Raw genomic sequence first — 8,561 nt, forward strand, 5'->3', positions numbered from 1 at the left:
TTTCACTAGCTGATGCACTGTCACCTCCACCTCCAGCGTCTCATTTTAGTGGAGTACCAGAGTCAACGGGAGAGAGCTCAGCAGTTGATTGATCACTTCTGCACTAGACACAATACTTCAACCCCCCGCTGGATTAATCATTGTCCATTGGTAATAAAGATATGCATTCTGAGATTTATTTGACAGTTAAAAACGATAATGCTAGAGAGGATGGTTGTTTAAGTTACAGCTGGACTGAGCTGAAAAATATGCAGATTAATATTCCTCTACTGGGGGGAAAAGAACATGGGCCCTTAGTGGAACATAGTACTTCTTGTCTGCTCTTTTGGAGGTAGAAGTGGTTGATGCCGGGGTTTGCCACACTATCTTTGCAAGTTCCATTATTGCTGTAGTGCTACTTTAGAGGGCGTTACTAAGTGCAATATGTCTGTTAGTTTATATTGGTTTTTGTTGACCTCCTGGAGGGGAATGTTTAATTCAGCAGCCATACGTTTAAAAAGATCTTGAAAATGTGCAAAAACTGGTAAACAAAAATAAGAAATAAAGGTTACATTCAATGGCATTTTTTATTGGTCCTCAAACACAGCTTAATTTTCAGATATCAAATTGCATATTTCATGGCTGATAGTTAAAGGAAAAAAAAGGCAAACAGCTTTTTAATTGCAAATTTAGCAGTGTCTCTTTACTGTAACTTCTCAGATTAGAGATGAATTTGAAATATATTTTGTGAGAAAGTAAAAGGGTGGGAGAAGAGTTAAGTGTTACTACTAAGCAGAACTCTAGTTCTTCCAACTGACATAAAAGAAGCTTTATGGGGTGCAGGAAAGATCTTTCTTAAAAGAAAAGTTACTAATTGTTTTTACCCAGTACACCAATTCCACATTTTATTCAAGAGCAAGCTGCAATTCTGAGATAACAGAAGAAAAGTGAATGTTATTGCAAAATATTTGCACACTGAAAGTATTTATTCACATTAACACAAAGACTAGTAAAGGCAAATTGGAATTAAAATAATTATGGAAATGAGATCTAAACTTAGAAATCACAATATAGAATCAAAGTTTTGAGATAGCCTTTTTTAGTTAGGAATTCAGTTCAAAGGGGCAGTTTCCTTTTATATATCATGAGCTAATAGTGTTTTAAATTCATATGTACCTATTATTTGTGTTAAACTCATCACATTACAGTAAATGCAAGAATATGGATTACAAAAAGATACCCCAAAAACTAGTTTTAAAGCAAGGTACTTGCTTCAGAGTCAGCATCTTCATCTAGTATATGCTAGAAGATGCATAGCGACGTGTATCTTTCCCCCAACAAGTAACTACAAAACTACAGTAAGAAAAAATTGTTATTAACCTTCCATAACGTTCTTTGAGATATGTTGTCCATGTCCATTGTCAGTGTGTGTACTCGCTATGTGCACTGGTGGCAGAAGTTTTTCCTGCCTTGGCATCCGTAGACAATGGGCTCTGGAGCAGTGCATATATGTGCCAGTATAAGGGGCACAGTCAGCTCCTCCCTCAATTCCTTCTTGACAGAATCCCAACAGAGGGGAAAGAGTGTGGGTCATGAAATGAACATGATCAACATATTTCAAAGTTATTGAATGGATAAAGAAAGCCAGGGAGATCATATGGAATTTCAACTGTTTGAGATATTTGTGTAGGCCTCACCCATCCAATATGGGGCACGGACACCCTTTGACAATCAGTATCAGAAGGTACTGAGTGTAAATCTCCTTCCCTCTTAGATGTATGGGAACTTTCTCTACAGCCCCTAGACAGGGGCCTTTCACCTCTTGTGCAAGAAGTTGCTTGTAAGAAGTTTTCTGAATAAAGATTGAGTTGGGTTGTGGGTTAGAAATAAACTATAGGGAATTAGGGATGTTAAAACTAAATTAATTATATAACTGGGGGAAAGGATAGCTCAGTGGTTTGAGCATTAACCTGCTAAACTCAGGGTTGTGAGTTCAATCCTTGTGGAGGCTGTTTGGGGCAAAAATTTGTCAGGGATGGTACTTGGTCCTGCTGTGAAGGCAGGCGACTGGACTCAATGACTTTTCAAGGTCCATTTTAGGAGATAGGCAATCTCCATTAATTTTTTTTTAAATTTATCGTGTAACTGCTGAAAATTTCAGTGATTACATAGTTACACTCAGGGCCAGGTGGTTCAGTATCAGAAGCAGCAGCATGTGTGGGGGAGGTGGGTCTGCAGGAGCTGAAATGTGTGGGAACAAGCTTAAAAGATGGCTCCCGGTACACACCAGCTCCTGCCTGCCCTCTGCCCACCATGCTGCAGCCTCTGATACAGAGGCAGCAGTGCAAGAGTGTGGGTGGGAGGCTGCGTATATTTGTGCATGTTAACTGATGCAGGCCCAGGCTCATTAGTTAACCATGTACAGTAATTCCTCATTTAACACATGCCCGCTAAACATGTTTTCACGATAGCACGATTTTTTTTTAAGGAACATTTTTTGAATTACACGACCGTCCCCGGAAAAACACAATTTCCCCAGCTGGACTGTTGCTGGCAGCTGCATGGGGCTTCCCCCACCTCCCTGCAAAGCGGTGGAGGGTTTGCCACTCGCCACACTGTTCCCCGGTGACACCCCCTTGCCGGGCGCAGTGCGGGTCCTGGCAGTCCTGTCACAGGGGCATATTCCCAACCTTATCCCCCTCCTCTCTCCTCTCCTTCCTTTCCCCAGAGCCAAACACCTCTACTCCTTGCTGTAACCCAGTCCCCTTTCTCCCCCAACCTTATGTCCTGGTCCTAACAGACACCACCGCTTGAAACGCAACCCCTACCTTTTCCATTATTTTCAATGGGAAAATTGACCCCACATAACACGTTTTCACTTAACACAATCATTTTCTGAAACATATCTATAGTGTTAAATGAGGAATTACTGTACACAGTTACACTTTTACATCCCTACAGGAAATACCCATTGTCACAGTGATGAGGACCAACCGGTCCAATGTTATAGCTGCCCAAGCAGGGAAGAAAGGAAAAAGATGGTTTGAAAACAAGAGGGATGAAGGATCCTGGCTGTAGAGCATAAAGTCACCCTCTGGAACATCCTCAAAATGCCTGTTTTTTCCAGATAGGTAGTAGGAAGGGGTTAGGTGTTGGCTTATAGCCCTTGCTCTTCTTGTGGAAAGGATCTGGTCAGTCCTGACTGCTTGTTCTTTGACATTGCTGCAGATTAAACCTCTTTCTAGCAGGGACTGTTGTGCAGAGACCCAGGGAACTTAGAATAACCATAGAGTTCTTAAGCCCACATAACCTTGTGTCTGTTTGTTCTTCAGACACCGCTAGGCCATCAAAGGGGAAGTCCTGAATCAACTATTGAGGCTCTCAACAGCCTGGAAGTCAATCTCACCACTCACCTCACTGACATGGTCATTGTGATAAACCTTGACACTGAATCCACTGCATTGGAGATGGCCTGAAGAGAGGCCCTTATTATGTTTCTTTCTTCATCTAAAATAGCCAGGAACTCTTGCTTACAGTCCTTCTGCAGTGAGTCTGTGAACCTGGCGCCAACCTGCCACTCACTGAAATCATAACTCCTGAGTAAGGCCCAATAGTTTGCCTCTACTTCTAACTGGAGGCTAGCAGAGTAATAAACTTTTCTGCCAAATAAATCTAACATCTTGAAATCTTTGTTTTTGGGAGTTAGGGTTGCTCGGTTGCTCCTGCCTCTCCTTCGTGTTGGCCACAGAAACTGTGACTAGAGAGTTCAAAGCCAGGTGAAAATACATTCAAACCCTTTTGCAGGGATGTAATACTTCCTCTCTACCTGTTTGGAATAGGTGGGAGAGAGGATAGGGTCTACCAAAAAACTTTCATCAGTTTTATTACCCCTTCATGTATTAGGAGCACAAGCCCAGACAAGGCCACCACAGCCAAAATGTTATATAAAGGGGCAGTGTTCCACGAACTCCTCTGCTTTCAATTCCAGGATTTCTGTGACCCACTTTAGTAGCTCCTGGTATGCCTTGGCATCATTCTGTGGCACTGTCCAGGATGGTTCTGCTACTGCCTAGTCAGGTGATGATGATAAGGCCAGATCATCATAGGCTTTTTGCAGTGATCACAAGGCATGAAGCCTGGAGACTGGGCATGCCACATCACTGGGCTATGTCCCTTAGGAGCCTGGCTAATTTATCTACAGTACTAGAAAACTACATGTTTGACCTCCTTGGTCTGGCACCCCTGGGACTGAGTTGGTCCCTGATGAGGGATTTTTCTGGACCAGGGGAGGTCATTTCTGCCACCTTCCTGCTGCTGGCCCCCTGCCTTGCCTTACCCCTCCAACCAAGCTTCTCCGCACAGCCCAGCTAAGCCCCCACCTCCTCTACTACATCCTCTCTCCCAACATTGCACCAGGCTCTCCAGCCTTTCAATGCCCCTGCAGCAGGCTGGGACTCTCTGGTCCTGGAACATGTGAGGTCCTTCTAGACCACAGATGTTGCTGGCCTAGAGAGTTCCAGTTTTTAGAGGTGCAACCAGTACTAAAAAAAAACAATGAAAATGACTTATCTAAGAACTATTTACACAATCAGTGATAGGGACCAAACCACCCAGTAAAGAACACTTCCTGAAGTAAGGAGCCATTTCAGCACAGTCACTGGTAGTACTGAGAAGTACTAGGAAGGTACTGATGCAGCGGGGAGCTGATAGAATATTCACACTATTCTGAAGAATGCCATAGCTGGTCCCCTACAGATATCACCAAGGAAAAATTCTAGTACTGAAGAATGGTGAGCACATACACCCAATGTGGAACAGACATGAGCAAGCATTTAAAGAACTACTCTTGTGCTTAATGTTAAACACAGTTGAAGGGCTTTAGAACATAAGAACAGCCATACTGGGTCAGACCAAAGGTATCCCAGTATCCTGTCTTCCAACAATGGCCAATGCCAGATGCCCCAGAGGGACTGAGTACTGACTAGAATGGGGAATCATCAAGTGATCCCTCTCCTGTCATTCATTTCCAGCCTCTGAGAAAGAGAGGCTAGGAACACCATTCCTGCCCATCCTAGCTAACAGCCATTGATGGACCTAACCTCCATGAATTTATCTAGTTCTTTTTTGAATTCTGTTAAAGTCCTGGTCTTCACAACATCCTCTGGCAAGGAATTTCACAGGTTGACTGTGCGTTGTATGAAGAAAAACTTCCTTTTCTTTGTTTTAAACCTACCTATTCATTTCATTTGGTGACCCCTAGTTCTTATGTTATGGGAACAAGTAAACAACTTTTACTTATTCACTTTTTCCACACCAGTCATGATTTTATAGACCTCTGTCATATCCCCCTCCCGTTAGTCTCCTCTTTTCGAACCTGAAAAGTCCCAGTGTTTTTAACCTCTCTTTATATGAGACCCATTTCAAACCCCTAATAATTTTTGTTGCCCTTTTTTGAAACTTTTCCAGTGCCAATATATATTTTTTGAGATGAGGCGACCACATCTGTACACAGTTTGTGGTAGCAGCTTTGCTAGGTCAAAGCCCTAAAGAGGTTACTAAGTAGGAGAAACTAAATTAAAAAAAGCCCCACAATAAATAAATAAATAAATAAATACATACATACATAAAAACCCCAGATGTGAGGAAAAAGGGAAGTGTAATTAAGTTTCATGGATATACAAAACTAAGATTGCTTCATCATAATCAATAATGTTTTTTAAATTTAGTGTAGTTCAAAATAGTTTGTTGTAATTAATGTACAGAATGTTAAGGGTAAAGACTAGAACAATAATCTGCATTTTTATTTCTTTCAAAATGTGAACTTTGGATTTTCTAATTTTATGCATACTTTAGATCAGGGCTATTCGACTTTGGAAGCCCCAGGGGCCACGACGATACTCACAGCACGTGGTGAGGGCTGCAGCTTAAGTGTGTTCCCAGTGGAAGCCATATTCAAAGGTTCCCACCTACGAGCCATATTTTGAACACTGTGTAAACTCAAAATACATTGTGGACCACAAACAAATGGGCTGTGGGCTGCATGAGGTAAATCCATGACATACAGGCTATCCCTTGTACTGAACTTGCAAAACCCTGTGCCAAAGCATGAGGAAACAAGAGATTCTCAAAGAAAAGGCAGTTAAAAATCAACAGTGCAAAATGATACATTTTCCCCTAAGCTAATTCTGTGAAGTGCCATTTTGACTGAACATACAGGCTATCCCTTGTAGCCCTGCTTTAGATATAGGGTTGCCAAGCCTACACATGTCTGCCCGACATGTGGCAGAACATTTCGTGCCCGTATTGGCCTTATCAGCCATCTGCGGACACACCGTGGACAGCCCACAACTCGTTAGATGTCAAGGTCCTCTTCGAACACGATGGAGACGAACATCATCATCTTCATCATTATTGACCCGAACAGTCTGGTATTTTCACCTCCTGTCCTGTAAAAAAAATCAGAAAATACCGGATATCTAAAATGTCTGACACTTTCTGATTTTTTCCCGGCCAGGACGTGGGAGGTGAAAATCCCAGGTGCTTACTGGGTTCCGCAGGGTAGCTGTCTGGCCCAGAGAAGGGAGGCAAGATGGTGGCCTGCCGCCGGCAGCCTGTTAGGGCCAAAAAGCATTTCTTAAAGGGGCCAGGTTTTTTTTGCTCAACAACTTTGGTCTCCCCCTTTTTTTTCTCAACAGAATTTTTTCTCTGGTGTTTATTTTTTGTGGGGAATGGGAGAAGGGGTTTCGGTATTTTTGGTTAAGTCATCTGGCAACCCTATTTAGATAGTGTTAGCTGCTCTTACACAAGACTCTACCCAGCTTTTTGGTGGAACAGCCTTTAAGTATTCAGTTCCACAAGCGCACCTGTAGAGTTGCTGCATTCTTGAACTTTTCAATAGGATATGAAAAATTACCTTGAATCACGGAAAAATAGATTGAGAGGAATTTGCAATTTACAGCTATATAACTGCATAGGTAATCATTACTTAAATTCACTCCCTTAAGTTAATGTCCCAAATCACTACAATAACCACCTTTTCTGTACCCTTTACTGATAGCATTGCTTCCTGAGGCTGCCCAATGCTTGCTTTTAGAAGACTTTTCAGTTGCTTCTAATGTTGCCAAACTTTAACGATTTTACTGAAGCGTTCCATGCAAGGTGTCTGCCTCAGGCTATTTAATTTATTTATGGTGTTAGAGAGGGAAAGGTTCAGTCAAAATGGCACTTCACAGAATTAGCTTAGGGGAAAATGTATCATTTTGCACTGTTGATTTTTAACTGCCTTTTCTTTGAGAATCTTCTGTTTCCTCATGCTTTGGCACAGGGTTTTGCAAGTTCAGTACAAGGGATAGCCTGTATGTCATGGATTTACCTTTTGCTGTTCCTTGGAAAATTTCCCCAATGTATAAATATTTTAAAATATCTCAATTCAGACAAGTTCCATAGATACTTAGAATTTAGCAGCTAAAGTTTCAGGAGATTGTGTGAACTGAGCACGTCATCTCCCGAAAACACCTACACAATGGTCTACACTGGAGTTTTGGTGACAGATGTAATGTCAATATGCAAAAATCATCAAAAAGAAAGCAATTAAAGACTGTTTACACTGCCATCCTCTGTCGACATATCATGGTCACTTGGTTAGCTCCTGTCAACAAAAAGAGCAAAGCAATGTGGGTATGTATCCTACAGTGCCTAGTTCACCTTCAGTCACTAGGCACTATGGGAATGCACAACATAGCACAATGTCCTCCCAGGCTTGTGGCTTACTTTTGCACAATTTCAAACTGACAGTCTTTGCTGCGCACTCCAGCATTTGCTGAGAGAAACCATGGATTCCAGACTTTTCTCCTATGCTGTGTTCAATGTACTTAGAGCTACTATTGAACTTACTCCCAGGAAGAAAACTCAGATGCAAATGACAGTGAGTGACATGGACAACAGTGACTTGGCATTGCATTTGTCTATTACAGAGCATCAGTCCAAAGTATCAGTTTTGAGCTATGGAAACCAGAACTGAGTGGTGAGATCACATTGTCATGCACATGTGGGATTAAGACAAGTGGCTACTGAATTTTAGGATGTGTAAAGCAACCTTCCTGGGCCCATGTGATATGCTGGGCCCTGAACTGCATGCAAGGATACCCAAATGAGAGCTGTAGTCTTGGTAAAGAAATGTGTTGCAGTGGCTTTGTGGAAGCTGGTGACTCCTGGTTGCTACTATTCAATTGTAAATTAGTTTGTTGTGGGGAAGTCTACCAGTGGGGAAGCATTTCTACAAGTGCGCAGGGCAACAAATCATATTTTCCTGCATAAGACTGTGACTGTGAAATGTGGATGACATAGTGGCTGGCTTTTTAGACATGGGCTTTCCAAACTGTGGCGCAGCAATCAATGGCACACATATCCCCATTATAGCACCATCCCACATTGCCACAAAGTACATCAATCAGAAGTGGTATTTCTCAATGGTGCTTCAAGTGCTTGTGATTCACTGTGGGCATTTCAAATATAAATGGGGGATGGCCTGGAAAGGTGCACAATGCACACATGTTCAGGAACAGTGACCTGTACAGAATGTT

The sequence above is a fragment of the Pelodiscus sinensis genome, chromosome 1 (genome assembly GCF_049634645.1).
Source record: "Pelodiscus sinensis isolate JC-2024 chromosome 1, ASM4963464v1, whole genome shotgun sequence".
In the NCBI taxonomy this organism is placed as follows: domain Eukaryota; kingdom Metazoa; phylum Chordata; order Testudines; family Trionychidae; genus Pelodiscus; species Pelodiscus sinensis.